The sequence below is a fragment of the Somniosus microcephalus genome, unplaced genomic scaffold, assembly GCF_052327205.1.
Source record: "Somniosus microcephalus isolate GS21.2 unplaced genomic scaffold, FLI_Smic_1.0 unresolved_chr1, whole genome shotgun sequence".
NCBI classification, from domain to species: domain Eukaryota; kingdom Metazoa; phylum Chordata; class Chondrichthyes; order Squaliformes; family Somniosidae; genus Somniosus; species Somniosus microcephalus.
In genome coordinates, this window is record NW_028225179.1 from 93,903,435 (window position 1) to 93,917,394 (window position 13,960).

Sequence of the window (13,960 nt, forward strand, 5' to 3'; positions counted from 1 at the left end):
CTGAATTTTAGGCGGGCGCTACGGGAATCCTGGCAAGCGCAAAATTTCGGGCGCAAAAGACCTGGCGGGTCCATACCGAATTTCTAGGCCAGTGTGTCTGTCTTCACAGTAGAAGACACAAAAAGCATACCCAAAACGGTGGGGAACCAAGGGTCTAATGAGTGTGAGGAACTTAATGTAATTAATATAAGTAGAGAAAAAGTACTAGAGAAACTAATGGAAAAAAGCCAACAAATCACCTCGAACTGACGGCCTACATCCTAGGGTTATCAAAGAGGTGGCTGAAGAGATACTGGATGCATTGGTTATGACCTTTCCAAATTCCCTAGATTCTAGAATGGTCCCAATGGATTGGAAAGTCGCAAATGTAACACCGCTATTCAAGAAAGGAGAGAGAGAGAAAAAAGGGAGCTACAGGCCAGTTAGCCTGACATCAGTCATCGGGAGATTGCTGGAATCCATTGTTAAGGAAGTGGTATCAGGGCACTTAGAAAGCTATAACATGATTAGGCAGTGACAGCCTGTCAGCTGTGGCTCAGTGGGTAGCACACTCGCCTCTAGAGTCAGTAAGATTTTGAGATCTAATCCCACTCCAGGGACTTGACCATGTAAAACATGCTGACATTCTGGAGAAGTGCTTCGCTGTCGGAGGTGCCGTCTTTCGAATGAGTTGTTAAACCGAGGGCCCGTCTACTCTCTCAGGTTGACGTAACAGACCCCTTGGCACTATTTTGAAGTCGATCAGCAGAGTTATTCCCGGTTTCCTGGCTAATATTTTTACCTCAACCAACATAACAAAAGCAGATTATCTGGTCATTATCATATTGCTGTTTGTTGGAAATTGCTGTACATAAATTGGTTGCTTCGTTTCCCACAGTACAACAGTGACTCCACTTCAAAAGTACTTCATTGACTGCAAAGAGCGTTGAGACGTCCAGTGGCTGTGACAGGCGCTATATAAATACAAATCTTTCTTTCCTTCTGAAATGTAAATCGTGTTTGGCAAATTTATTGGAGTTTTTTGAGGATGTAACTTACAGGGTAGATAAAGGAGAACCAGTGGATGCAGCATATTTAGATCTCCAAAAGACATTCGATAAGTTGCCACATAAAACGATATTACACAAGATTAAGGCTCGTGGGGTTGGGGGTAATATAGTAGCATGGATAGAGGATTGGGTAATGAACAGAAAACCGAGAGAAAGGATAAACGGACCTTTTTCAGGTTCGCAGGCTCTAACTGATGGGGTGCCTCAAGGATTAGTGTTGGTTCCTCAGCTATTTACAATCTATATCAATGATCTTGATGAAGGGACCGAGTGTAATGTGTCCACGTTTGCTGATGATAGAAAGCTAGGTGGGACAGTAAGCTGTGTGGAGAACACAAAGAGTCTGCAAAGGGCAATAGATAGACTAAGTGAGTGGGCAGTAATGTGGCAGATGGAGCACAATATAGGGAAATGTAAGGTTATTCACTTTGGTAGGAAAAATAGATAAACAGAATATTTCTTAAATGGTGTGAAATATTCAAATATTGGTGTTTGAGTGATTTGGGATTTCCCATGCAAGAAACACAGAAAGCCAGCAAGCAGGTACAGCAAGCAATAAGGAAAGCAAACTGCATGTTGGCCTTTATTGCAAGGGGTTGGAGTATAAGAATAAAGAAGTCTTGCTGCAATTGTACAGGACCTTGGTGAGACCACACTTGAAGTACTGTGCCCAATTTTGGTTACCTTATCTAAGGAAGGATATACTTGCCTTGGAGGTGGTGCAACAAAGGTTCACTAGATTGATTCCTGGGATGAGAGGGCTGTCCTATGATGAGTGATTGTGTAGTATGGGCCTCTACTCTCTGGAGTTTAGAAGAATGAGAGATTATCTGATTGGAACATACAAGATTCTGAAGCAGATTGACAGGGTAAATGCTGAGAGGTTGTTTCCCCTGGCTTCATTGTCTAGAACTAGGAGGCCTAGTCTCAGGATAAGGTGTAGGCCATTTAAGACTGAGATGAGGTGGAATTTCTTCGCTCAGAGGGTTGTGAATCTTTGGAATTCTCTGCCACAGAGGGCTGTGAATCGCGAGTCTTTTGAGTATATTCAAGGCTGAGATACATAGATTTTTGGACTCCAGGGGAATCAAGGCATATGGAGGTCGGGCGGGTAAATGGAGTTGAGGTCGATGATCAGCCGTGATCTTATTGAATGGTAGGGCAGGCTCGAGGGGCCGTAAGGCCTACTGCTGCTATTATTTCTTATGTTTTATGTTCTTATGTTTTTCGATTTTGCCCAATGGAAGCAGAGGTCTAGCATTTGGTGATGCTGGGACACGATATGGAGATTTTGAAAAATCAGATTATGGATCCAGGACTAACTGCAGCAGTTTTGCAATAGTTGTGCTGAGGTGTGACAGGACAAAGTGAAGACCCCGGGTTCTGCAGCGCTGCGGTAGCGGATCTGAGGTTAATTTACACTGGGGGGAGGGTGCTTGGGTTTAAGTCGAACTGGGAATGGGGAGAATTGGTCCCTGGAGAATCCTTTTCTTTGGCAGTACTGCAGAGGTATAACCGGAGTCTTTCAGATGAGGAGAGTGGAATCTTTTTTCTGGGGAGGGAGCAGTACGAAGTGTTTGACACCATTGGTGGGAATGGGAGGATCCTAGGATCTGACTACATTTCGGTGGATGGCCATGAACGTGAAATTAACTTTGCCAGAAATCTCCCTGTAGATACTGAAGACAACGATTTCTCATCTTTTCTTTGAAAAATATGTAAGGATTTCAGACGTTAACAACAATTTACTGCTTTAACAGACAAAGATTGAATCAATATATAACCGCACAATGATCAATAAAAACAACGTTAGAAGTGTTTTATGCTGATGACTTGTGAATGTTGGAATGCAGAAGTGGAAAAAAAGTAACGTAAATTAACGAATGTTTCTTTTAAAAACATAATAGTTCAGACAATCGTCAGGTAAATATATTAAACTGAACAAACAGAAACAACTCAGCGAGTAATTGCTTTAGACAGGGAATTTCCTCTGATGAAGACTTTAATCATAACACAATGAACGAAGTCGAAATTAGTTTCTGGCAAATTAACTTCAAATATGTTTTTACATTGATTTTGTTTCAACGTAGCTTGAAATAATGGATTCAATATACACAAGGGAATTTACAATGCAACAAATATTAAACTAACATGCAGACTGGGCAAATACAGCGAAATTCACGTTAACATAAATAATTGTGTGGTGATGCACCCTGGTAGGAAAAATATAAACAACCCCTAAAGCTAAAAAAATAAGATACTGAATGGGGCAGAAGAGCAAATGGATCTAGGGATACAGGTGAACACATCATTTAAAGTAGCATCGCAGGTCACCAAAGCAACTACAACTGCTAACAAAACATTCGGATATATTTACAGGCGTATAGAATTATACAATTCAAAAGTAATGAAGTTATGTTCAATTTGTACAGGACCGTGGTCAGGCCACACATGGAGTATTCTGCTGAGTTTCGGGCTCCATACAATAAAAGGGCCTGGAAGCACTGGAGAAAGTGCAATAATGATTTAAAAGGCTGGTACCAGCATGGAGAGATTACAGTTATCTCAAGAATTAAAAGTTTGGGGCTCTTCTATTTAGAAAAGAGAAGGCTTGTAGGCGCCCTGATAGATGTCTTTTAAATTATGATGGGGTTGGACAGGGTAGCTGTGGAAAGATTGTTTCCCCTTGTGGGAGTGATTAACTACAAAGGCATGATTGTACAATGTAAAAGTAGATGTTAATGGGTAAAGTAAAGAAACAAAAGATGGGTCTGGAGGATGTGTAAATGTGAATTGCAAAATCATCAACAGCTGCCTTCTGAAAAAATAGGGGCAGAGTTTATTGTCTGAAATTGCTGAACTCGATGTTAAGTTCAGAAGGCTGTAAAGTCTCTAATTGAAAGATGAGGTGCTCTTCCTCGAGCTTACATTGAGCTTCGCTGTAAAAGTGTAGAGGCCAAGAACAGAGGGGTCAGAGTGGGAGTGGAGCAGAGAATTAAAGTTACAGGTGATCGGAAGCTCGGTGTCACACTTGTGGACTGAGCAGAGGTGTTCCACAAAGCGTTTAACTCATCTACATTTGGTCTCCCCAATGTGGAAGAGACCGCATCGTGAGCAGCGAATAGAATATATTAAATTGCAAGAATACAAGTAATTCGCTGTTTCACCTGGAAGGAGAGTTTGGATCCTGGATGGTGGGAAGGGGGAAAGTAAAAGGGCACGTGGTGCATCCCTGCGCTTGCAAGAAAATGTGTAGTGGGAAGGGAAGGGTATGTTGGGGATATTGAGAACTGGATCAGGGCGTCACAGAGGAAGTGTTCCCTTCGTAATGCTGAAAGGCGAAAGAGGGGATGGTGTGTTTGGTGGTGGGATCACGTTGGACGTGGCAGAAATGGCAGAGGATTATCCATTGAATGTGGAGGCTGGTGGGGTGAAAGGTGAGGACAACCGGAACCCTATCGTGGTTCTCAGAAGGAGGTAAATGGGTGAGAGCACAAGTGCAGTAAATGGAATGGAGACCGTCAAGGGCCATGTCAACCATGGTAGAGGGGAATCCACTGTTGCATAAAAAGGGAGACATATCGGAAGGTGGCATCGTCAGAACAGATGCGACAAAAACGGAAACACAGGGATGCGAGAGAGTCCTTACAAGAGGCGGGGTGGGAGGAAGTGTGGTCCAGGTAGCTGTGGGAGTCAGTGGACTCATAGGGGATGTCTGTTGGTTGCCCATCCCCAGAAATGAATAGAGAGAAGTCGCGGAAGGGAAGATATGAGTTGGAGATGGACCATGTGAAAGTGAGTGAAGGGTGGAAGTTGGAAGCAAAGGAATGAAATGTTCCAGTTCAGGGCGTGAGCAGGAAATGATACAGTAATCAATGTATCGGATACAGAGTTGAGAGAGGGGATGTGAGTAGGAGTGGAACAAAGAATGTTCCACATATCGCACGAAAAGGCAGCCATAGCTAGGAACCCGTTTGTCTTTTAATCCCTCCTGCCTTCCATCATTTCTCAGAGCTTCCCTTTTGTTCTTTACTCCACTCCCCACTTTCCCTGCTCCTACACTTCCTTAAACATCTGTTACATCTCTAACATTTTCCAGTTTTGACAAAGGTCTTCGACCTCAAACACCAACTCTGTTTCTCTATCTACAGCGGCTGCCTGACCTGCTGAGTATTTGCAGAATTTTCTGTTTTTATTATAGCTAGGATGTATGTGGGGTCCCATAGCGCAACCTTTTATTTGGAGGAAGTGATGATGTTATAATGTGGAACTCGCTACCACTGGAAGTGGTTGAGGCAAATACTTAAAATGCTTTCAAATGGAAACTAGAAGATTACATGAGAGAAAAGCGAATATGCTGAAAAACAGAGGTTAGATAGAATGAATGGGAACAACTCGGGTGGAGTACAGACACCAGCACAGACTATTTGGGCTGCATGGCATGTTTCCCTGCTGTATATATTACGTGATATTCATAACCCGCCAGGTGGTAAACTGACAGTTCGATGACCACATATTTTACACCCCACACAATTTTACTTCCCATGGGGTGTGAATGGCTGGCAGATACTATCGCCTCAGTTCGCTTCCGTGGAGGAGAGATTCAAATTAATGACGATTTTATTTTTACCAGTTTGGAATGGGATTCGATGCACAGCTGGTACAGTCACTCCATTGGATCTTATTACTTATTTCATCATTTCATATATGATGCAAAAATGAGGGAATAACAAATAGCAGTTGCTGTAATACAAGCTTTTCCCAGAGTAAGAGCTAAGTTAACATTGGACTTTAATGTCAAACGGATGGTCTAGAATTGAAATTCAATTGTGTGCCCTAACTGATATCTCTATCATTGACTTCAAGGAAAGGGAAAATCAGACGTTTTGTATAATTGTCTATTTATTCAATATCCTCCATTTTACACAAACGCTCAAACTGAAAATTCCCCCAGGACTTGATAAGGTGAAATCATCTTGGGCAGCAGCGAAAAACAGGCAATAACCAATTGCCTGCCCGTTTCACACCGCTCCATTGTGTGTCCCTTGACTTCAATGAAAAGGAAATCGGTGGGTGTAAAAGAGCCGGCACATCCGGTTTCAACCTGCAAATGAACATTCGCCCAATTGGTCGTTGCTTGTTGGTTAACAATCCAATTAATGTACTGCTTACCTCTTAAAATGACACGAGCTTCAGTTTGAGACGGTAGCCAGCTTAGCCTGAATAAGAACTCATATGGTTGGGAATTTGTGGTCAACCGTGAAGCAAAGGTGTTTGCTGCAGGCCCAGAATACAGTTTCACACAAAGATCTCGCCAACTCTGTGCTGAGAATTTTGGGTTTTCCAACGCATAATTCAGGTCAATGGTGTATAGTGGGGTTTAACCTAGTGCGAGCTGCTGTGATGTCAACAAGCTGTCTAAGCATCCAATCAAAATGCACAATTCTGAAAGACAGCGAACAAGGGAGTGGGTAAGCTCTTAAAATTCTAAATTGGTAAAAATGTTAGAGAGCAAAACAAAGAATGAGAAACAGGCAAACTTGATATAAGGATGAACAAATTCAAAAATATATGCTTTTATATCAGGTTGCTTAAAAAGTTTATTTTTTATTAAAATCGATAACTTGACATTGCAGAAATTTAAAATTGCTTTTTCCAGGCTCGTAACCTTTGTTTAGCATTCAACACACTGTTGAAACCCCAGCTATACCTAATCCCTTTGTGTTTGCCTTTTAGTGGGAATTGTAACTGTGTAATCACTGCGCAAGGGCCAAAGGTTTTGACACTTTCTCTGATTTGAGAGATTACATTGATTGCCAGCTCTGTGCGTTGGGGGTCTGGGGTGGGGAGGTGGTGGGTACAGTGCAGCATGTGGCGGAGGAGTGAAAGACAAATCACAACTTCAGATTTTCACATGAGCAAATCTCGAATTTGCAGTCAGTTTCAAAGGTGGAATGACGGTGAATGCTGCCAGTTCACCATCATCAGGTCCACAAATTCCCAGCAACTACAATGAAACTGATTCCTTATACATATGTAATGTAAGTATTGTAATGAATCTGATTCTCATATAGTTATTTGATGTAAATAGTGCAATGAATCTGATTCCTTGTAATTATTTAATGTAAATATTGTAATGAAACAGATTGCCATATAGTTATTTAAATTAAATAGTGCAATGAAACTGATTCCTTACAGTTATTTAATTTAAATACTATAATGAACTGTAATCCTATATTTATTTACTCAACATGACTTTCAACTTAAAGCATTTGAAATGTGTCCTGTCGATATTCTTCAAATCATTTTGAAAAAAAACACAGTTCAGCAGAAACTGCTCGAGCTGCAGACAAATATTCCATCCATTGACCTGACTGAGCGGTATTGATGCTCGCTGTGAAACTGGGTTCACTGCGCTTGCACAGATCACATGATCTGCATTCAGTGAACAGAATCAAAGCTCCCTGTTAAGTATGTGTATTGTATTGAACAATTAACACAAAGACTTAAACGTATAACTCAAACAGGTCTTTACTGGTTGGAGGTAGGGACTATACGTAGGTCTTTACTTCATGCCCACAGGCGGGAACTGAGGGGAGATCAGTACCCACGGTACTATTTATACCCCTATGGCCAGGAGTGGTACTGCGTATCACTATGCCCTACAAGTAGTGCAGTCCTGTCCATAGGTTCAAAGTAGCACACATATTACATACACAACATTCCTCCCTTCCTAGCTTTACAGTCATCTCCCCATTTAACATAACGTAATAACACATATACATAGATAACTTCATGTCAAAACAGATCACAGATTCAGTCTCTGCGGAAAACAGTTCACAGATTCAATCTCTGTGGTGTAGTCGGTTCACGTTGCTGGAGTGACTCATTCAATAGTCCTTCCATGGATTTAACAGTTTGAACTTCCGAACTGAATTGGCTCCGTTCGGAGGGACCACGTGTGTGATCTGGTAGAGGTAATAATGGTTCAGATGGGTCATCTTCTGTTTCGACTCTCCCTTTTCTGCTTCTTGGAGACTCTCTGGGCTCCACTGTCAGCTGCCAGCTGCATGCGCAGTTCCTCCTTCTCCTCCTCCTTTTTCCGTAGTAGAGCCACCTTCTCCCGATGTTCCGTAGACTTTCGGTGCTCCTCCATGATTTCTGTATGGTGGGAGTCGAAGTTACAAGTTGGGCAGGACAGGACATAGTAATATTCGGTGTCGTCCTGATCTAGGCCAGCTAGAGGGTCTGCTATTTCCTCCATACCCAGCTGGGCGTTAGCCAGCTTTTGTTCCAAGTCCAGACATCTTTCCTGAAGAGACTTCTTCAAGCGTACCTCTTCATCCAGCTTTTTCTGGGCTTTCAGCAAGTCGTTTACTAATGACCTCATTTGAGATTTTACTACTTCAACTTCTTTTTGAGATTGATTGATCGGACTATTCAATCCCTCTAGCAGAGCAGCTGTTTCAGCGGTCTGTTCTACGTTGACGTGAGTCAGCGTACTTTTGGCATCCAAGGGCTGCTCTTTTGCAGTCATCTCAGTCTGTGTTGCCACCTCAGCTCTTCCAATAACCTTTGAGAGCTCCGAACCCCTTTCGTTTGAATATTGAAGTTCGTGTTCAAGTTTTTCCCATTTCAGAGTCCTGTCCTTCAGCATATGCAGGAGTTGGCTGACCGTTAACTCCTCTGACATCAGACGTTTTGTGTGCTCCTGCTCCATTTTCTCCATCAGCTGCTTCTGTTGTCTTTCCAGATTCTCCAACTCTATATCAAAGAACTCTTTCGTTGCATTCAACTCTTGCTCAAAACGGCGAAGCATTTGTTCTAATTGCTGTTGTAGTTTGAAATGGAGTTGAGTTCGAGCCCGGTGTCCGTCAGAAATGGGCACATCAGTAGACTTGCCAGACTCAGAATCCACAGTTAAACTATGTTGTTGTTGCTCAGTGGAATTCTGTGCTGAAACTTTGTCTTTTGCACCTGAGTTGGGCTTACCATCATCCGTTCCAGAGTCTGGGCCGACTATCTTCACCGAGTTCTCACTCGTTATTGTTTGTAGGAAATGCCAGTCCATATTCATTTTCCTAATCCACTCCCGTCCTAGTAGTGGAGAACCTCCTTCAGATATCACATATATGTCCATTATTTGACTGTCTTCGCCCTTGTGGACCACTGCAACCTCTATTTTCCCGATGGGGTACACTCTTTGCCCCGTGTATGTTTTCAATATAATCCCCGTATCCTGTAGGGGAATATGTTGGAATAACTTTCCGTAATCTTTCTTATTTATGACCGTCAATGCCGATCCAGTGTCCAATTCCAGTTTTACTTGGACTCCTTCTATCTGAAGAGTGACCCAAATTGTCTGGAGGTCTGCACCCTTACCAGCGTTGAGTACTCTTAAGCTAGCCAGTTCATTGCAGCTTAAGCTAGCCAGTTCATTACTGCTAGCGTCTGAATTGGACTCCTGTTCGGTCACCTTGTGTACCTTTGCGTATTTTCCTTGCGGTGACCTCTTGTTGCTGGTCTTCTTCCCTGACCTGCATACTCTAGCTATATGTCCCAGCCTACCACAAGTTCTACATTCTTGGTTTTTAAACCAACACTGGTTCTGATCATGCGTTGTCTTTCCACAACGATAACATTTGCCAGAACTCACACCCAATTTGTGTGCACTGAGCTCCGGTGACCGTAGCTGCATTACTGCCGTGCCTCTCGCTGCGGCTTCGTGTGCTGCTGCCATAGTGACCGCCTTCTCAAGCGTCAGCTCATTCTCCTCGAGCAGTCGCTTTTGTGTATCTTGTTTAAATAAACCACACACAAATTTGTCTCGTAGTGCATCTGTCAGTCCCGTTCCAAACTGGCAATATTTCACTAATTTACGCAATTCCGGCAAATATTCAGCATTGCTTTCATGCTGTAGCTACCTTCTGTCGTAAAATTTAAATCGTTCCGCTAGCATCAGCAGCGTGGGGTTTAGATGATCTTTCAGGACAGTAACAATCTCATCGAACGTCTTATCCGCCGGTTCATCTGGTGATAACAGGTGTTTCAATTGCCCGTATGTCTTCGCACCCATTAAATTTAGTAATGTTAGAGCTTTATCTTGGTCACGAATTTTATTGGCCTTACAATAATTTTTTACTCTTTCAACATATATGGCCCAATCTTCGAGGTCACTATCAAAGGTGCTAATATTCCCGTGTTTAGGCATTGTAGATTTGCAATTTCTCAGATTTTATTTTGTTTATTTGTTATCAAAGATGGCGGCTTCCCGCTCTTGCCGTCGTCCTCCGCCCACAAAATGGCGGTTTTCCCGCGCTTGGCGGTCTTCACCCGTCCCCCGACGCCGTCTCCCTTCAGCCCCCGAGTGCGGCCCTTATCTTCGCCGCGATCGATAGCCCGCGCTGTGCACCGCGGCTCTCGCACCTTGAGCTTCTGCAGCCGCCGCGCCTTTCAGTCCGAGTGCGGCCCTTATCTTTGGTCCCGATCGCTGGCCCGCGCTGCGCCTCGCACTTGAAGCGGCTCCCGGCCTCTGGCTCACCCGCTCGCGCGGCTCTTGCTCGCTCCCTCGCTGGCTCTGGCTTACACGCTCACGCGTTTCACCGCGGCTCTTATCAGGGATTGCGATCGCCCTTATCTTCTCCAACTTCCCCAGCCCTGTCTTTGCAGCCAACGCTGCACGGCTTACCCCAGCACCTAGGTTGAACAAGGAAACTGCAGAAAGACTTCTGTCAGTCGCTGGAAGCTGTCAGAATGGCTGCTGCACTCCAGTGCTCAGTCGCTGATGGAGGCTTCAGAGTCCTAAAGCCTGTCGCTTCTAGTGGGGTGGTGATGTTTGAAACCTCTCTTCAACTGCCGCAGGGTAAGAACCTGACTCGTCGCCAGTGTTAAGTATGTGTATTGTATTGAACAATTAACACAAAGACTTAAACGTATAACTCAAACAGGTCTTTACTGGTTGGAGGTAGGGACTATACGTAGGTCTTTACTTCATGCCCACAGGCGGGAACTGAGGTAAGATCAGTACCCACTGTACTATTTATACCCCTATGGCCAGGAGTGGTACTGCGTATCACTACACCCTACAAGTAGTGCAGTCCTGTCCATAGGTTCAAAGTAGCACACATATTACATACACAACACTCCCAGCAAAAATATCAACTCCAAGCCCAGACTTTTCGAAGAGGCTGAGGCCTTCTAATAAAAACTGTAATGAAGGCAGTTAAAGCCACATTGGATACATATATTTACGTTTCTGCTAATTATAATTTATTTTCAGTTTGTTTAAAAACTAATTTGGGAAGATAGATATTTAAGTTACTTCGGGGAAAATTGCAGCTAAACATTTTTCAGACAGCATTTTGATTGAATTGCAGGGAATAAGATAACCAGCGCCATGTGGGGCTGTAACATGAATCCACTTTTTAGATTAACATTGGATGTCCTACTAAAGTGTCCAATAGGTGGCAAGTTCAGAGTCCCGGCAGTGAGTGTGGACATTTTAAACATTGGAATTCCAACAGGAACTGTTTCTGTTGGAGTTTTCAGTGGACTCTGTGATCCACATATGTAATTTAATACACAATATAAAAACTAGTGTCTGGTTGAAAGCCTAAACAACTGTCCCCACAGTTTGGGAATAAACAGCAGACATTGAAATGGGTTATGCGGAGTTCTGATTTTTGGGACCAGCTGAAATCGGCCTTGGAACCCATGGAGGATGAAAATAAAAGTAAAAGTGAATTAAAACGGCAGCAGGAGGGGGAGATTTCAGAACTGGATGTGAGTATTACTGCTGTTACCTTTAAACACAGCCACCTTTAACAACTCGCTGCTTAAATGAGCACTTTCAACATCTTATGAACGCACAGTGAACCCTGGAGCAAGACATCTCCGCACAATTTGCAGAAACCCATCGATATATTGAAGGCAAAGAGAAACATTTAATCGAAGAGCTGAAGAGACAATAGAAGGAAGATCTGCGACCAATGGAGAAGAACTTGGAATGAATTGAAGAGGAACTGACGTCATTTGAGGAGAACATATTGAATCTTTGAGTAGACACCGAGCAGCAAGACAGTATTTCATTTCGCGAGGTGACTTTTGATATCCCAATCACTAAGCTATTAGTGTAAGTGTAAACAACACTTTATATTTGGGCTCAAACCCCATCACAACAATGCACAATGTGCAGCATAACTGAGGACAAACAGGTATCAGTCAGGATTGAGCTCTGAGTGTCGACAAGACTGTCCCACACTGTGAAGACCTCGCACTGCCAGCAGTATAACGAACCAGAGTGAAGGCAACTTATTAAAGCTCTTGCTGGTCCCCTTTATATTTTCAATGTTAGCAAAGAACTGAGAGGACAGTCCACTCTTCGCTGAAGCTAACACCTCACTGTCACTGAGAACTCGACAAATATTTTTAAAAAGAGCTGCGCAGTCCTTGGCTTTCCTGTGTTTGACTGTGGTGTGCAGTCGGCAGTATAACTCAGGGCTCTTTTTACAGATGTTACCAGGGTTGAATACCATTACTGCTGGAAATCCCGCTGTGTTTCGCAGCACCAGGCTCAGAGAGCCTGAGTGAGGGAGAGATATTGATTTATATCCTGTCACTCTAACCTTTACACTGTTGTTGAAAGCCAAACAGTGCATACCAGCATCTACTAATGCATCCTCAATCGATTCACCATACGAATAGCTCCGATAGGTTACAGACCTTTCTATGTTCAGGTTAACAATTGTCGCCTCTCAGTTTTCTCCCCTTCTCTCCTGTCCTTAAATTAGCGTCAGGCTGGTGCACAGTCCTAAGTGCGCTATCACTGAGAGAAGAAACTTGTTGGGGTGGTGTCCCACGCGTGCAACAAATGCTCTGGTGAAAAACTGAGCAACAGGAAGCTATTTGACTGTATGGGCATCACAATAAGTCTGATCCTCTTGTCGTCTGATGTTTACACGTGAGCGTGTTTCCGCAGAGCTGCCTGGAAATGTCCATGAGCTGGTACATAGGCTGTTGTCTCCCTACCGAGGGGATGCTGAGGTTAGGTGTAACACGACTGTCCCCAGGTCAGGGCCGCTCAGACCAGAAACAAGCTCTGTGTTACTGGGAAAATATAGACCAGAAATAAATGGAACTGATCAGTGAACCTTCAAAGTCTTCAGCAGCAGAGGAACCCCTCTCGAGTGTATTCCGGGGAAAACTGACGTGGTATCACATCACTGGAGCCCGTCAGTGAAAATTCCACCCAGATCCCTTCACATTTTACTAAAACCAATGATTATACATCAGTAAATAATACAACCTAAATGTTTCCGTGCATTTATTAAGATGTTTCTCATTGTCTGTCCTGCAAGAACTAAAAAGATGGAGACAAAAGTGAGAAAGGTGAAGGTGCAGAGAGAGGTGAAGATGAAGAGATCCTCGTATCTGCAAGTCTGAAATACACAGTGTTTCGAGGCCCATTACTCTACACAGTGTGGAAGGAAATGAAACAGATCATCGCTCCAGGTAAGAAGCTCCACAGCTTTGTGACCACTTTCTGTAGTGTACTGCTCTCTTCCCCCTCTCCTGAAGGTGCTGCCTGTTGCTGGTACAGATCACCAGGGCAGCAGCTCTCGGGCCTCACTCAACGGGCCAGGACTCACTGGACTGTGATCAGACTGCGACCCCTGGCTGATTGTGCTCCCCTCTGACCCAGGACTCACTGGACAGTGATCAGACTGGGACCCCGGGCTGATTGTGCTCCTCTCTGACCCAGGACTCACTGGACAGTGATCAGACTGCAACTCCTGTCTAATTGTGTTCCTCTCTGACCCAGGACTCACTGGATAGTGATCAGACTGGGAATCCTGTATGATTGTGTTCTCCTCGGACTCAGGACTCACTGGACAGTGATCAGACTGGGACCC

At 43.8% G+C, this 13,960-nt stretch overlaps 1 pseudogene; it reads left to right on the top strand.

The window, feature by feature from the left end:
• The first annotated feature begins 4,760 nt into the window (after nt 1-4,760).
• The window catches only part of LOC147095609 (nuclear factor 7, ovary-like), a 119,605-nt pseudogene continuing 110,405 nt past the window's right edge, over nt 4,761-13,960 (top strand).